Source organism: Neovison vison, chromosome 12 (assembly GCF_020171115.1).
Source record: "Neovison vison isolate M4711 chromosome 12, ASM_NN_V1, whole genome shotgun sequence".
NCBI classification, from domain to species: Eukaryota; Metazoa; Chordata; class Mammalia; order Carnivora; family Mustelidae; genus Neogale; species Neogale vison.
Genome location: NC_058102.1, coordinates 58,973,796 through 58,988,518, shown reverse-complemented (window position 1 = coordinate 58,988,518; position 14,723 = coordinate 58,973,796). Strand labels below are relative to the sequence as shown.

At 35.6% G+C, this 14,723-nt stretch overlaps 1 protein-coding gene across 4 annotated transcripts in view; it reads left to right on the top strand.

Moving 5' to 3' along the window:
* EPS8 (epidermal growth factor receptor pathway substrate 8) overlaps positions 1–14,723 on the top strand; it is a 183,200-nt gene that overhangs the window by 82,106 nt on the left and 86,371 nt on the right. For 2 of the 4 annotated variants that reach the window (XM_044228689.1, XM_044228687.1), the window contains exon 2: positions 9,113–9,243. The exons of the other annotated variants lie outside the window; for them this stretch is intronic. The gene's annotated coding sequence lies outside the window, so the exon portion shown is untranslated. The remainder of the gene's footprint in view (positions 1–9,112; positions 9,244–14,723) is intronic. 4 annotated transcript variants of the gene reach the window in all.

Here is a 14,723-nt window from a genome sequence, read left to right as displayed (position 1 = left end):
GAAAAACTCCCCTTCCCCCCTAGATTATAGGTATGAAGAAATCTGTTGACAAATAATAGTTGGGGAAGCACAGACAGAACATATCAAGTTTTCTTAAAATTACTTTTAAATTACTCTGATATGCAAAATACTGTGATTATACTATAAATCTTAACTGCTTTGGATTATTTATACAATGTTAGTTGTACTATGAGAATTTGCTTATTAAGTTTAGTTTTCTTAGGTTATTATTGGCTTTGAGTCCACAGACTTAACACTGCCAAATTTCTGTGTAAACATTTTGCTTGGGACCTAAAATGTGGTGAATTTGTATATTTAAATGTTTTTTTTCTTCCCCTAAACCCACGTATATTAATGGAACTTGTAAACATTTAAATAGTCAATTAATGGAAATTTTTAAGGAACAACTCTTTAAAAAAATCAATTATATAATTATGTTGTTTTAAATATAAAATTTGAGCTTAGCGAGAAATTTACATAATTCTTACATAGAGATCTATTTTTTGTAGCTCTTATAGATTTGTTACATTTAATTTTACTCAGGAGGAGTCTTTTCCTTGTTCTGTTACTGGTGATTAAATGAGAGGTTAAGATTTATACTATTTAAAAATGAGAATTAATATTGTATCATAATAAACTAGGTAGAGAACAAAAGTAAATAACTGGTTACATTCTGATTTGGTGCTGGGGAATGTAATGCATTCTTGAGTTTACATGCCATGGTTATGCCTGCATTGATCCTTTTTGAAGTACATTCTTGGATATGTTGGTTTTCCTCTAATGTGTCTGCTATTGTATTAGGACTACACCATAAGGAACATTATTAATTTATACCAGAAACTACCCATGTAAGCATCATGTACGTAGCTGCTTGGTAGCATACATAGGTGAGGTTCCTTGGAATGTTTATGGCTTGAGTTATTCTTAACCTTGTTGCAAAGTCTTGGTCAGCTTTATGGGCCAAATTCTAAATCAAGTGTCAGTGTCATGTTGAGTGTAAATTTCATATGTGCTCTGGGAATGATATGTATTTTGTTCTTTGACCTGTTCTCACCTTAAGGAGGATATCCCTGCATCTCTTGTACCTGGGGTGTTTTAAAAGTGGTTTCTGTTTTTCTACAGATAGGCTTAGAAACACTTTCTTCTGTTTTAGTAAATTATACATATGAGAAAATGACTTTGGAGAGGATAAGATGTTTATACTCATTTTCTATATAATTCTGAAATAAATTGTGTAGAGAAGTTTCCTTTTCAGTTTCTTTTTGTTGTTGTTGTTGTTTTTTTCAGTGAAATCATCTTTCTTTAATTTATCAAGCTACTGCCTTGGAATTTTAAGTGGACAAAAGTTAGCTTATTATATTTTAGATTTTAAATAATAGTTTACTTGAATTGTGTAAAATTTTTGTGCAGATGATAAAACAAAGTAGATTTTTTTCTTTTTCTTTTCTTTCTTTTTTTTTTTTTTAACAAAATAGATTTTCATATAGTCTTTTGATCATTTTCCCTGCAGGATAATTCTAATTTAATTAAACAATTATTCTTTAAAAATTCTTAACTATTTTAAGCATGCCTGGGTGGCTCAGTCATTTAAGCGTTCAACTCCTGATTTTGGCTCAGGTTCTGCCTGATCTCAGGGCCCTGAGATTGAGCCCCACTTTGGACTTTGTGGTGGGTTTAGAGCCTCCTTAAGATTTTCTCTCTCCCTCTCCTCTCTCCCTCCCCATTTCCCTGCCTTGAATCTTAATCTCTCCTTCTCTTAAAAAAATTTTTTTTTCTTAAATTTTAGAGTCTAGGTTTGTGTATGTATTTTTAAATTTTTCATGAAACATTTTTTTGATTTTCCGCTATATGAAAATATATATTTTTTAGTTTTTTTAAATTTAATTTTGTGTGTCTGTGTGTATGTTCCAAAATTCATTGTTTATGTACCACACCCAGTGCTCTATGCAATACATGCCCTCCTTAATATCCACCACTAGCCTCATCCAACCCCCATCCCCCCTTCCCTCCAAACCCCTCAGTATATTTCTTATTTTAGTTAAAATTTGTGATATTTCTGTCTTATGTATAGACTTTATTAACTAGATTTAGAAAAAAAAGAAAAAACAAAAAAAGTAGATTCAGGACTATGATTAGAAGAAACTTGTGGTAGTTTTAATTCTTAACATAGTTTCTAAAATTTTAAAGCAATATGTGATACACTATCTCTTTGTATTTAGCAAGGTAAAATCTGATCTGCAATGGAATGTATATTTCTTAAGCTTTCCTTAGCCCTTATATGAAGTTTTATCCAAGAAGGCTTTGCTTTGGGGAGCGTTGGTGAACGGTTTCTTTAGGGTTAAAAATATGTTGTGTCAGCTATGTAGATGTAATTCATAACCAAATTATTTAACTTTCCTAATTACATGACCCTAATGATCAGATTTAAATATCTGATAATATTATTATTACTATTAGATTGCCTTCTATTCTTTTATTCCTTCATTGTTTCTAAAAATATACTTCCCTCTGATTTTGCAGGTAATTTCTTTTTATTCCACTATTTTATATAATTTGCCAGACCAAATGACACAGTTAGGATCCATTAAGTAGAGCTGTGAATATCAATCTTGGACACAAAGCTGGGGATTGTTGTTAGGGAAAGCCCTCCTGCTGCTCTTGCTTGGCATTCCAAAGACTCTGAATGAAGTCTCTTAACTTATTCAAAGCCTGGATTTGTGAAAGCCAGTTGGGCTCCCTTTTGCCCATTCATAACTGATGCTGTACTCTTCTGGTTAAAAATTGTCAGTGGCTTTCCCATTTCCCATCAGATAAAATTCAAAGGATGTTATGTAACATTTTTTTAATATTTATTTTTATTTTTTTAAAGATTTTATTTATTTGACAGAGAGAGAGAGAGAGAGATCACAAGTAGGCAGAGAGGCAGGCAGAAGGAGGGGGATCCCCGCTGAGCAGAGCCCAATGCAGGGCTCTATCCCAGGACCCTGAGATCATAACCCAAGCTGAAGGCAGAGTCTTAACCCGCTGAGCCACCCAGGTGCCCCCAAAGTGTGTTATATAACTTATTATTTGTAGTTTGTATCGTGTATCTTTTTTTTTTTTTTTAAAGATTTTATTTATTTATTTGACAGGCATAGATCACAAGCAGGTAGAGAGGCAGGGAGAGAGAGAGGAGGAAGCAGGCTCCCTGCTGAGCAGAGAGCCCGATGTGGGACTCGATCCCATGACCCTGAGATCATGACCTGAGCCGAAGGCAGAGGTTCAACCCTCTGAGCCACCCAGACGCCCTGTAGTCGTGTATCTTAATCCCTGAGCTGCTTGATCTTCATGCTTTTATATATCTCATATTTTCTGCCTTTTTCTTTACTCATGCAGCAATTAGAAAGTCTTTCCTTCATAATCAAAATTCACATCATCCTTTAGGTCTGCTAATCACCCCCATTAAATTTCTCCTAGTTCCTTCTAACAACATTGAAAGTAATCTGTTTTTTTTTTCTTTTCTACATTTTCTTAAGGTGCTTCATATTATATCTTTTGTTAGTTATTTTTACATATGTTGTGTTTTATATATATATATATATATATATATATATATATATATTTAAAGATTTTTATTTATTTATTTGTCAGAGAGAGAGAGACAGAGAGCACAATTAGGCAGGGCAGAGAGAGAAGCTGGCTCCCCACCGAGCAAAGAGCCCAATGCGGGACTCAATCCCAGGACCCTGGGATCATGACCTGAGCCGAAGGCAGCGGCTTAACCGACTGAGCCACCCAGGCGTCCCTGTTATAATATATTTTTTAAAGATTTTATTTATTTGAGAAAGAATGAGAGATAGAGAGCATGAGGGGGAGGGAGAGAGAATCTCAAGCAGACTCTCCGCTGAGCTCAGAGCCTGATGTGGGGCTTGCTCTCCCAATAGTGAGATCATGACCTGAGCTGAAACCAAGTGTTGGACATTTAACCTGCTGCGTCACCCAGGTGCCCCAACACATGTTATAATATTTTATAACTCCTGTATAACACTGCCTGATTTTAAATGTTCCACTGAGTTAAGGCTCTTACTCTGTTACTAAGATGGGAGTAGCTGGTTTTGTCATATTTCTCCTGTTTTTCCTTGTATCCAGTAATGCTCATAAATATTTGGTGACTGAATAAATGGAATGACATGACAGTGAGTTATTGACCACCAGACATTTTATTGCTCTGTTGGTATGGACATGTGGGGAACAGGGAGAGCAGTTAGGGAACTAAACAATTATGGCATGGCTGTCTGAGTCTGAGCTGTTCCCAAGAGCGAAAGCTGATAAACGTCAAAGATGCAGTTAAGAAAAAATTTAGATCATGTTTAATGGCTCACTACTGATAAAGAAAAAACAATCTTTTGTAGTTAAAGACTTTGGGTTGATAGGAAACTGAAGAGTAACACAGGTCTTATAGATCATGACTACAGTTCTGAGTCAGAGATCTGTCACGAGTTCATAGTTTGGGAATGCATACAGTCAGTTCAGCTCTAATGCTTGTTTTGAAAATGGGAGTTTCTATCTACTTTATGGGTACTGGAGAGCAATTTGAGGATAATGTAAATTTCACGTTTGTTTTATGTGATTTTATTTGAGAAACAGGAGGTGACAGAGAGTGCCCCCTGGTTGGACTTAACCTCATAGGAATACATAAAATGTGTGTGCACAGACCTCAGACATCCTCCGGCCACCTAACTTTATTTCACATTGTGAGCCACAAAGACCTCTATCTTGTTTTATAATTTTCCCTCCACGTTCAGATAACCCTTTATCCACCCTTTCACAATAACTCACAAGCTTTAACCCTTTGGACAGCCAATTCCACAGGCAAACTTCAGATCTTTCTCAAGGTCAGATGCCATGTTTATTGTAGTTTTTATTGATTTTCTAACTACTTGACACATGTAAAACTGTGTTGTGATATTTATTAGGTTCTTTTCTTTTTTATGAAGTGTCACTGACCAGAGTTTTTGAGTGTTGTGCTTATAACCCCATTTTGTCCATAGCCCTGTGATTTTTAATGATGTGATTTTTGTATAGCATCATAATATTTAGGAATATGTATGTTCATTAAAAGAGAACTGGCTTTACTAATTGCTAACATACAGAGTGTGAACTGATGGCACTCTCTCTCTCTCTCTTTCCTTCATTTCCAATCTTCGTCTTCCCTCTTTTTTGATTGTGGAAGACACTAAACTATAAGGAGAAACACAGCACAACAGAGCAAAATGCCAAAGGACTTTAAAAAAAAAAAAAGGACATAAATTTACTGGTGGAAATAAATGGATAGCTTCAAAAGCATGTAGAGACTAAGATACAAATATAAAAAGCCTGTGGGCTCTGGAGTGAAAATATATCTTTACTTTAAATAATAATAATAATTATGTTTAACATTTTTTGAGCCTTTACTATGTACTGGGCACTAAGATAAGTGCTTGACATGAATTATGCCATGTAATCCTCATAAAACCCTATAAAGTATGTGATTACTGTATTTTACAGATGAGGAAAATGAAACTTAGAAGGGTTAATTATCTTGCCCAAGGTAGATAACTCATAAATATAAATGACAGAGCCAGTTCTACAAGCAAGCCTGACTTCTGAGACTTACCTTTTAGTGGTCTTTCAGAGTGCTTTATAGATGATAAATTAATAACTTCTACAAGTGTTATTTCCACAACACTTAACTGTGTCTGATTGGCATCCCATGCTATTTCAAGCCCTGTAATAAATGAAGAAACAAATGTGCTCAGGCTAAAAAATGCACAGATTGTCAGAGGAAGAATAATAACAGAAATTAATTCTAATACCTAATTCAGGTTTTTTTTTTTTTTTCTGGAGTTTAAACATAAAAAGGAGAAAATTTTGATAATTAACAGTAAGGTGAACTGAGCTGAGTAGGAGAAATGATTGTGTTGGAAACTGGAATAAAACGGGATGAATTTATAACATTATGTCAGAATTGAAAGGAGGGAGCCTCTAACTGTGGTACAGAGACCTCTAATTCTGTGGTACAGAGACCTCTAACTGCGGTACAGAGATCTCTAACTGTGGTACAGAGATCTCTAGCTCTGTGGCACAGAGACCTCTAGCTCTGTGGTACAGAGACCTCTAACTGTGGTACAGAGATCTCTAACTCTGTGGTACAGAGATCTCTAGCTCTGTGGAGCAGAGACCTCTAGCTCTGTGGTACAAAGACCTCTAGCTCTATGGTACACAGACCTCTAACTCTGGTACAGAAAGCCCAACCAGATTCTCATAAAGGAGCTAAAACTAGCACCAGTTTCAGTACAGGGTTATAGTATGAGAAACCTGGAGTCTTGAGCATAAACTGGTTATACTGTAAATCCTGATTAGTAGTATGCTCAGAAAACAAAACAAAACAAAACAAAAAACAAACAGAGGGAAGAGAGAAGTGACACTAGATGAAGAATTCCAAAGGCTTTATTCTGGAGGGGTTGGGAGGAGAGAGGCTTTATTTGTACTTCTTTTATTGCATGTCCTGAATCACTTTTTGTTTAGGTGGCCAGTCACCTCATAGAGCTTTACATAAAAACAACTAAACAAGTGTTTAATTGATATTAGTTAAACAGAAATGTTGATAAATAGTAGAGAGAGTAGTTCTTCAGTTGAGTGTTGATTAAAAGCAAAATATTTTACAGGTAATAGGATAAATAAGGGTGGAACCAATGAGTATTTATGTATTTAGAGCAGGGGATTAACAAATTCTGGCCATTGGGCTGTTTTCTTTCTACAAGCCAAGAATGATTTTTACATTTTTAGTAGGTTATTAAAAACAAAAACAAAAATGAAGAATATCAGCAGAGACCATAGGGGACCCACAAACCTCAAATATTTACCACTTGACCCTTTACAGAAATTTTGTCAACACCTGACCTGAAATACTGTCCAAAAAAAAGTTAGACTTGTTCTCTGAGGAAATCAGATTTGGTCATGAAACTGTTATTATATTTCATAGAGGGCTACATTTTTGAACTTGTGCCTTTCTTTTCTTCCACATGTGGGAAGGAATTGATACTTACTTATATATTTTGCTAGGGGATTTGTATACTTTATATTTATTTCTTGTACCCTTGAAAGTTATTACAACTACTTTAAAATGAAGAAATGAGGCTCATAGAGGCTTAAGTAATCAAAAGTTTCACACTTAAGAAATAGTGGGATTCATATATATTTCTCTGGGTCTCCCAGATAAGAGAATGGTAAAAGTTGGGTATCATTCAGAATTCTGACTTGAAAATATCTAAACAGGTATCATATGTAGACATTTGTAGTAACTTAAGTTAGTATCTAAAAATATAAGCAAAACATTTAAATTTTACATACAAAATTAGAATTGGTTGGAGAATTGTAATTATAAAATTTTCTTTTTTTTTAAGATTTAAAAAAAAATTATTTATTTGACAGACAGAGGTGACAAGTAGGCAGAGAGGCAGGCAGAGAGAGGAGGAAGCAGAGTCCCTACTGAGCAGAGAGCCCAAAGCAGGGCTCCATCCCATGAGCTGGGGTCATGACCTGAGCTGATCCCTGAGCTGAAGGCAGAGGCTTTAACCCACTGAGCCACGCAGGCACCCCTAATTATAAAATTTTCATATGAAGGAAGATCTTTGGTTAAACTGTGGAGTTACAAAGATAAAGAAAAAATTCAGGACTCTTGTTAAAAACTAAAAATAATATTCACCTAAAAGAAAGAGGAGACTTAGAATGTTTTGAATAGAAAGTAAAAAATAGGAAAGTTTATTCTGCTTCAGTAGAAAGTGCACCAGGCAACAATTTATTTTTGAAAAGCCCATGTTAGACAAATATTAGCCCATATGTTAATTATAAAGCCTTAAGAAGAAGAAGATTTCAAGGTCCTGTGAAATCATATAATGAGGGATCTAATAGTATAGATTGGAAGGTCAGGACAAGACTTCCCAAGAGGGGTCATTTAAGCTGAAATATAGGAGTTAGGCAAAGACAAAGAGGATAATTATTCCAGACAGATAATGATAGGCCTTGAGGATGGTAAGAGCTTGGAATATTCAAAGGAATATCAAAGAAGGTCATTGTATCCCCTGAGAATTCTGAGGACGAGAATTATATCTGCTTTGTTTATCCTTGTATATCCAGCTTCATGCATATAGCATCTGCTGGCACATAGAAAGCCCTTGGCAAGATTTATTGAATGGACAAAGAATGAATGGACACTTCACTAGGAAATTCATGGTATAATTGTGAGAACAGGGATTGCCCAGATGAAGACTACTGCCCTCTCTCTGAAGTCTACCTAATTACATTAAACTACTCAGGTTGTTGGTAATCCAGATTACCCTGGGTCACTTGCAGCTGAGGTGTCCCAAACCTTGGTAACCTCTGTCAAAGTATCTGAATGGAGCTTTGACCTAGAGATCGACTGAACAGAAAAAGCAGGAAAAAAGAACGTGAACTGTTCAAGCTGGATGTGATCCTGAGAAGGAAAGTGAATTGCGTTATTACAATGTCAGGCATTGTAATGTATGTAGCCACTTTTCTAAAATACAGGATAGTACAGGAAGGGTGTCCTGTACTAGAGCATACAATCCCTGGTTCATGAGTGATCACTGGTGCCCAAATAGCACATGAGCATCAGGCTTTGAGGTTTAAATTAAGAAGTTAAGTACTCAAATACTTATTATTTGTGGAGAATATTTTTTCGAACTCATATTTGGACTTTTAGATAATTTCACTTACCGGTTTGAGTACAATGAGGAATTTATAAAGTAGAAAGATCGAGGAGAGGATTGCATATTTGCCAAGTCTGTGAAATAAAGTTATAGCAGCCATGGAAGGACTATTTTTCCAAAGTATTGACTATACAATGGAAGTGAAGTAGAGGCTTGCAACAGTCAAGGAAAGAGAGAGGATAACTTTAGGTGGGAAGGTAAATGAGAAATGGACAACAAAGAAAGAAAACATTTTAGGGTTATTCATGAATGATGGTCTTTGAGTTAAAAAAAAAAAAGTAGCCTCTAAGTGGTAAAAACAACATACTTAGAATTGATTATACAAGAATTTAATGATGACACTTATATATGCTTTACTTAAGCTTACACTTCAGAGGACTTCCATCTGATGGTATCACATTGTTGGAGGTTTCCTGTGAAGTTTGAGGGATTCCTTACTGGATGTCATAAATCTGTTCCCTTACAAAAAGAGTAATACTGGCCAGCAGATGAAGTAAGTATTTACCAAAAGCTCTAAGTTTTGTTTCTGTCATTGAGAAAAAAATGAGAAAACAATTACTGCCCCCCTGCAGTAATATATGGTTTTCAAAGGGTGTGTTTGGGGGGGGGGGGGTTGGTGGTACTGGCATGTGAAAAACTCTTAGGTGTTTATTTTATTTATGTATTTTTTTATTTTAAGATTTTATTTATTTGAGAGAGAGAGAGAGAGAGTGTGTGTGTGTGTGTGTGCGCGCATGCAATCAAGGGTAGGGGCAGAGGGAGCAGCAGATTCCCAACTGAGCAGGGAGCCTGATGCAGGGTTCAGTCCTAGGACCCTGAGATCATGACCTGAACTGAAAGCAGACACTTAACTGACTGAGCCAGCCAGGTGCCCACTCTTAGGTGTTTATTTTAAACAGATTCTTTCTTAGTATTGAAATTAGTGAGTTAGATATTTGTATGTACTTATACCCTTAGTAATACTGATGTGTTTTATTTTGTTCAATGCATGTTTTCCTTAAAGTTTCTATGTCCTTCATATTGTTTAAAAGCTCAATAAAAAAGTGAAAAATGCAGAGAAATTTTAAAGATTCCTTTAACCTGTTTAATAAGTCAAATGATCCTTTTGTAAGAAACATGTCTATTCCAACTTATTTTAAATTTTGTAAGTAATTGTATGTATACATTGTCTTATTTTATCCACTCTGTATACTGTAAGACTGTGTGTAGGATAAAACATAGATACTCCATTTGACTGGTGAGAAAATGAAGGATCAGTGAGAAATGGCATTTGCAAGAGAGACTGCTAAATAATGTGAGAGATGAACCTAAAATCGAGAATTGGTAAAATCTTGATCAGGGCTCTTGGTTTCCCCCCCATAGTTTAATTCACTGTTTTTATAGATAACGGATTTTGTGTCTTGATCTTTACTGAAGTGGAGTATATGATCTAGTTTATTTCAAATTAAAAAATATATACACACACATTTGTACATATGGATAGGTACATAGACACAAACATAAAACCGTAGGGATGGTTTTAATTTTAATTTTTTAATGTGTGTATTTGCCACAGAAATTCTTTACGCATCCAATACTCATCGTTGACAGCCTTCACCTTGGACCAGGTGGTCATACTTGATGGGCTTTCAGACATTCAGTTGTCCATTCATTCCTCAGTTATTTTTTTTTATTATCATGGTAAAATATACATGATATAAAATTTACCATTTTCATTGTCTTTAAGTGTACATCTTCATGAGCTGAAACTGAAGCCACTCAGTAGAAACTACCCATTCTTCCGTCCCCATCAGCTTCTGGCAACCACCGTTCTACTTTCTATTCTTAGGAGTTAGACTACTCTAGGTCTTCATATAAGTGGAATCATACAGTATTTGTCATTCTGTGATTGGCCTGTTTGACTTAGCATAATGGCTTTAAGCTCCTTCCATGTTGTTGCACGCATCTGAATTTCCTTCCTTTTGAAGGCCGAGTAATATTCCATTGCATTTTGCTTATCTATTGCATTTTGCTTATCTATTTACCTGTCAGTGGACACTTGGATTGCTTCCAGCTTTTTCTGTTGTGAATAATGCTGCTGTGAACATGGAGTCTAAGTATCTGTTTAGGTCCCTGCTTTCAGTTCTTTTGTGTATATACCCAGGAGTGGAACTATGGGAATATATATGGTAATTCTGTGTTTAAGTTTTTGAGGAACACTGCCATAGTTCTCCACAGCAAATGCATCATTAAAAGAATGTTTTTCACTGACAAACAAAAAACTACCTTGAATTCTCTTACTTTCTGGATTTTTAAAATGAACTTTTCTAAAATAGGATGAATATCGCTTCAACGGATGCCTTATGTAACCTGTAACTCTAGAAAATGTGGGCTGTGTCCTTGTAAATTATTGGTAAGACACATTTTAGTTAAACTATCCTCCTCTTTCTCTTTGGAGAACTCAGAAATTATGACATAGGTGAGTCTTAGTTTTTCCAAAAAATATGTAGAGCAAAATACAATTGGGATACTTCACGTAAGAATGAAAGAAACCAATACAATTTTCTTAAAATTAATTAACTTTGATTCCTTATTCAGTCTGCCTCCAGCATGCCCCCATAATTATTTTATTAAAAATTGGCAATATGACTTAATCCCACGGTTGATTTACTGGTGGCATAAAAATTAAACCCAAATTTCTATACATGTTCTATAAGACCACTCATATTCTGGCATCAAGTTTTTCTCAACCACATTATCTTTTTATATACGCTGGGTTGCGGCCACACTGATTATGTGACTGTGCCCTGAAACTCATGTCCTTCCATGTACTACTCTTTGCATATGCCTAGAATGTTCTCTCACTGCCCCCTTACACCTACTGATTGACACACTGTGTCTTTCACCTGGTTCTACTGTTACCTCTTGTATGAAACCTACCAACAATCTACCCTAGGTGGATGCTTCCATAGCACATTGTTCATACCCTGACCATAGCGTTTACTAAGTTGCATTGTAATTACATCTTTGCTAAACTGAATGCTCCTAGGACAGAGCAGCCGTGTTGTTTATATGTCCTTGCTAGGAAGCCCACCACCTGGTAAGTTTAGGCAAAAAAAAAAAACAAAAACTAGATGACTTTCTTAGTCATCCTTTCTTAGTCATGTTCTCTCGGTAACTTACTACTGCTCTATTTCTGTACAGATTTCTTACATTAATGGGCACACTGACTTCATAGCTATTCTCACATTACTTTAAATTCCTCCTATCCTAGTAGAAAGTATCTGGTAATTCATACTTATGTCTCAATAATACAATATGTTTTTACTTCTAGAAGTGCTTGAAGTTTAAAAGTGGTTCTTAGGGGTGAAAACAATTCAAACTAATAAATTAATTTTCAGTGGTAGAATTTCAATTACTATGTCACTTGGGTAAATGATACACTTTAATAAAGCAGGATGACTCTATCTTGGCCCTAAAATCACCCTGGGCAGGCCAGCTTCCAACAGCACCTGTCCATCTTCAGCACCTCCAGAGTGGTGTTGACCCTGGGGTATTGTATTTCCATAGGCTGCTGCTGTAAGAACTTCACACTCTGGGATAAATTGGCTCTTCTTATACTGCTTCTTAATTGTCTGAAGGGCAGAGTGGAGGGGCTTTTTTCAAAGTGCTTATTCTGCCTCATTAACTATATAGGAACTTTTTTTTCAAATGTTTAGAACTAGAAATATGCAGCCATTTGGTATTTAAGCTATGTTTTGTGAACCAGGTATAGATATGAGTGAATACTTACTAGCTGAATTGGCATCTTAAAAGATGGTCTTTCTACTGAAAGCAAAATACTGCAAGAATCAGATATTTGAACTCTTTCCAGTCTAGATTACTCAAGAGGAAACAAACAGCAAGATTCAGTTTAATTGCTTGTTATTTTGAAATAGGAAATGTTATGTGTATTTTTCTTCCCCAAGGGCTGTGTCCAGGATAGTATCATTTTGGTGTTTTTGTAGTTCTGTGAGATATTTCCAGTGTTTTAGAAATAAAAAACAAATGAGAAGAACATAAATGTATCTGGAAAGTACAGTGTTTCAAAGCTTATCTAGGTAATTATTCTTCTAGGTAAAAGACTATATCATCGATGTAATAGTTACATTAGGAGTTAAAAACCAATGTGAGAGGACATAGGAAATTTTGGCACAAATTACGTAAATGAGCTGTTTATACAGATATGTATATGTTTGCTTATATGTGTGGGTTGTGTGTGTGTACTAGAATGCTTACTAGGCATTCTAATGGAAGGCATGTGGTCACACAGCAGAGAAAAAATATGGGCTCTTGAGTTGGTCTAAAGCCTATTTGAGGCTTTCCTGTGTACTAGGTGTCATGGGGCAAAGTACTTCATTGTTCTGTGTCTCAGTTTCCTCATCTGTAAAATTGAGATAATCATTGTACCTACCTCTTAGAGGGGTTGTGATGATCAGTTGAATTAATGTATGCTAAGAACCTATAACAGCGGGGCGCCTGGGTGGCTCAGTGGGTTAAGCCACTGCCTTCAGCTCAGGTCATGATCTCAGGGTCCTGGGATCGAGTCCCGCATCGGGCTCTCTGCTCAGCAGGGAGCCTGCTTCCCTCTCTCTCTCTCTGCCTGCCTCTCCATCTACTTGTGATTTCTCTCTGTCAAATAAATAAATAAAATCTTAAAAAAAAAAAAAGAACCTATAACAGTGTTTGGCACATATTTAGTGTGCATATTTGGTAAGCCTTTAATAAGTATCATTTATTCTTTTTGTAAATTATTATTAAATATTGGCTACAGAGTTGATTCAGAGAGGGAAAAGAATTACTTTGAAAAAAAAATGATTGTTTTGAAGCCAAAGACATTAGTTAATTTTGTGGATTAAAATCATAAGGTTGTTTCTTTATCATTAAGAGATTATGGTATAAAGAGGGATATGTGTACGTAGTCAGTGATTTAGTCATTGTAATATACCTGGGATTATTTCTTTTTCTCTGTTTAAAAGCTTCCCTTTTATGACCAGATAATATATGTTTATGGAATGGTCTACTTTGAAACTTGGTTGGCTTTGGAAAATACATGTCTTTTTGTCCATTTTGTGTTAGACTTCAATTTTGTCTAATCAGTGTTTGAATGAAATGGCACTTGTATAGACTTCCTTCCAAGAAAAACATTGGGTGTTTCAGGAAGTGGTCTTGATGAGTCAGAGGATAATACTTTTTCCTCTGAGTCAGTTCTGAGCCTCCTTGGTATAAATAGGCTTACTTTTATCCAAAGTTCTCCTTTTTAGATCATGTGTTAAAATCATTGATACATGACCACACCAACAATAGTACTTTTATTGGTATTTCCACTCTTACCTAATTGTGATTGTTGAAATTCTGTTAAATAATGTTTTTAAAAAGCAGTTCAGTTGTTTCTGTACTTCTAAACTAGTTTTTATTTTGCATTAGTTTTACCTCAAGACTCATTTGTATCAGGTAGTCATGTGTAAATGTCTTTGATCACTACAATTCCAGGTCTCTTCTTTTAGCACACGTTTGACTTTAGTACAGCATTTACTTTGCAGAAAATTGTACTAATTTGCCACACCCCAGAACTGTGTCAGAGATACAAAGGAACAAATAGAGTTCTTCTTTGTAACTACATTAAAAAATACTAAACATGATAAATCGTTGTCAAAGGACTAGATACTGTTAATGTCTGGTCTGGGAAGGCTAAAATGTAGGTACTAAGAGTGGAATTGAGCAGTTGCTAGAAGGGAGGTATGAAGTGGCAGGAAGAGCATTTAAGATAAGAGCAGAAGCTTGAAGGTAAATCAGTGCAAGATATGCTCAGAAGAGAGTGAGATGAAGTGAAGGTTTATACGTGAGAGTGCTAGAGAGAATGTGGAGGACTGGAGAAATTACTGAGGACAGAATGTGTTAGGCCTGGAATGGTAAGCAAAGGAAATTTCTGCGTGTGTGTGTGTGTGAGAGAGA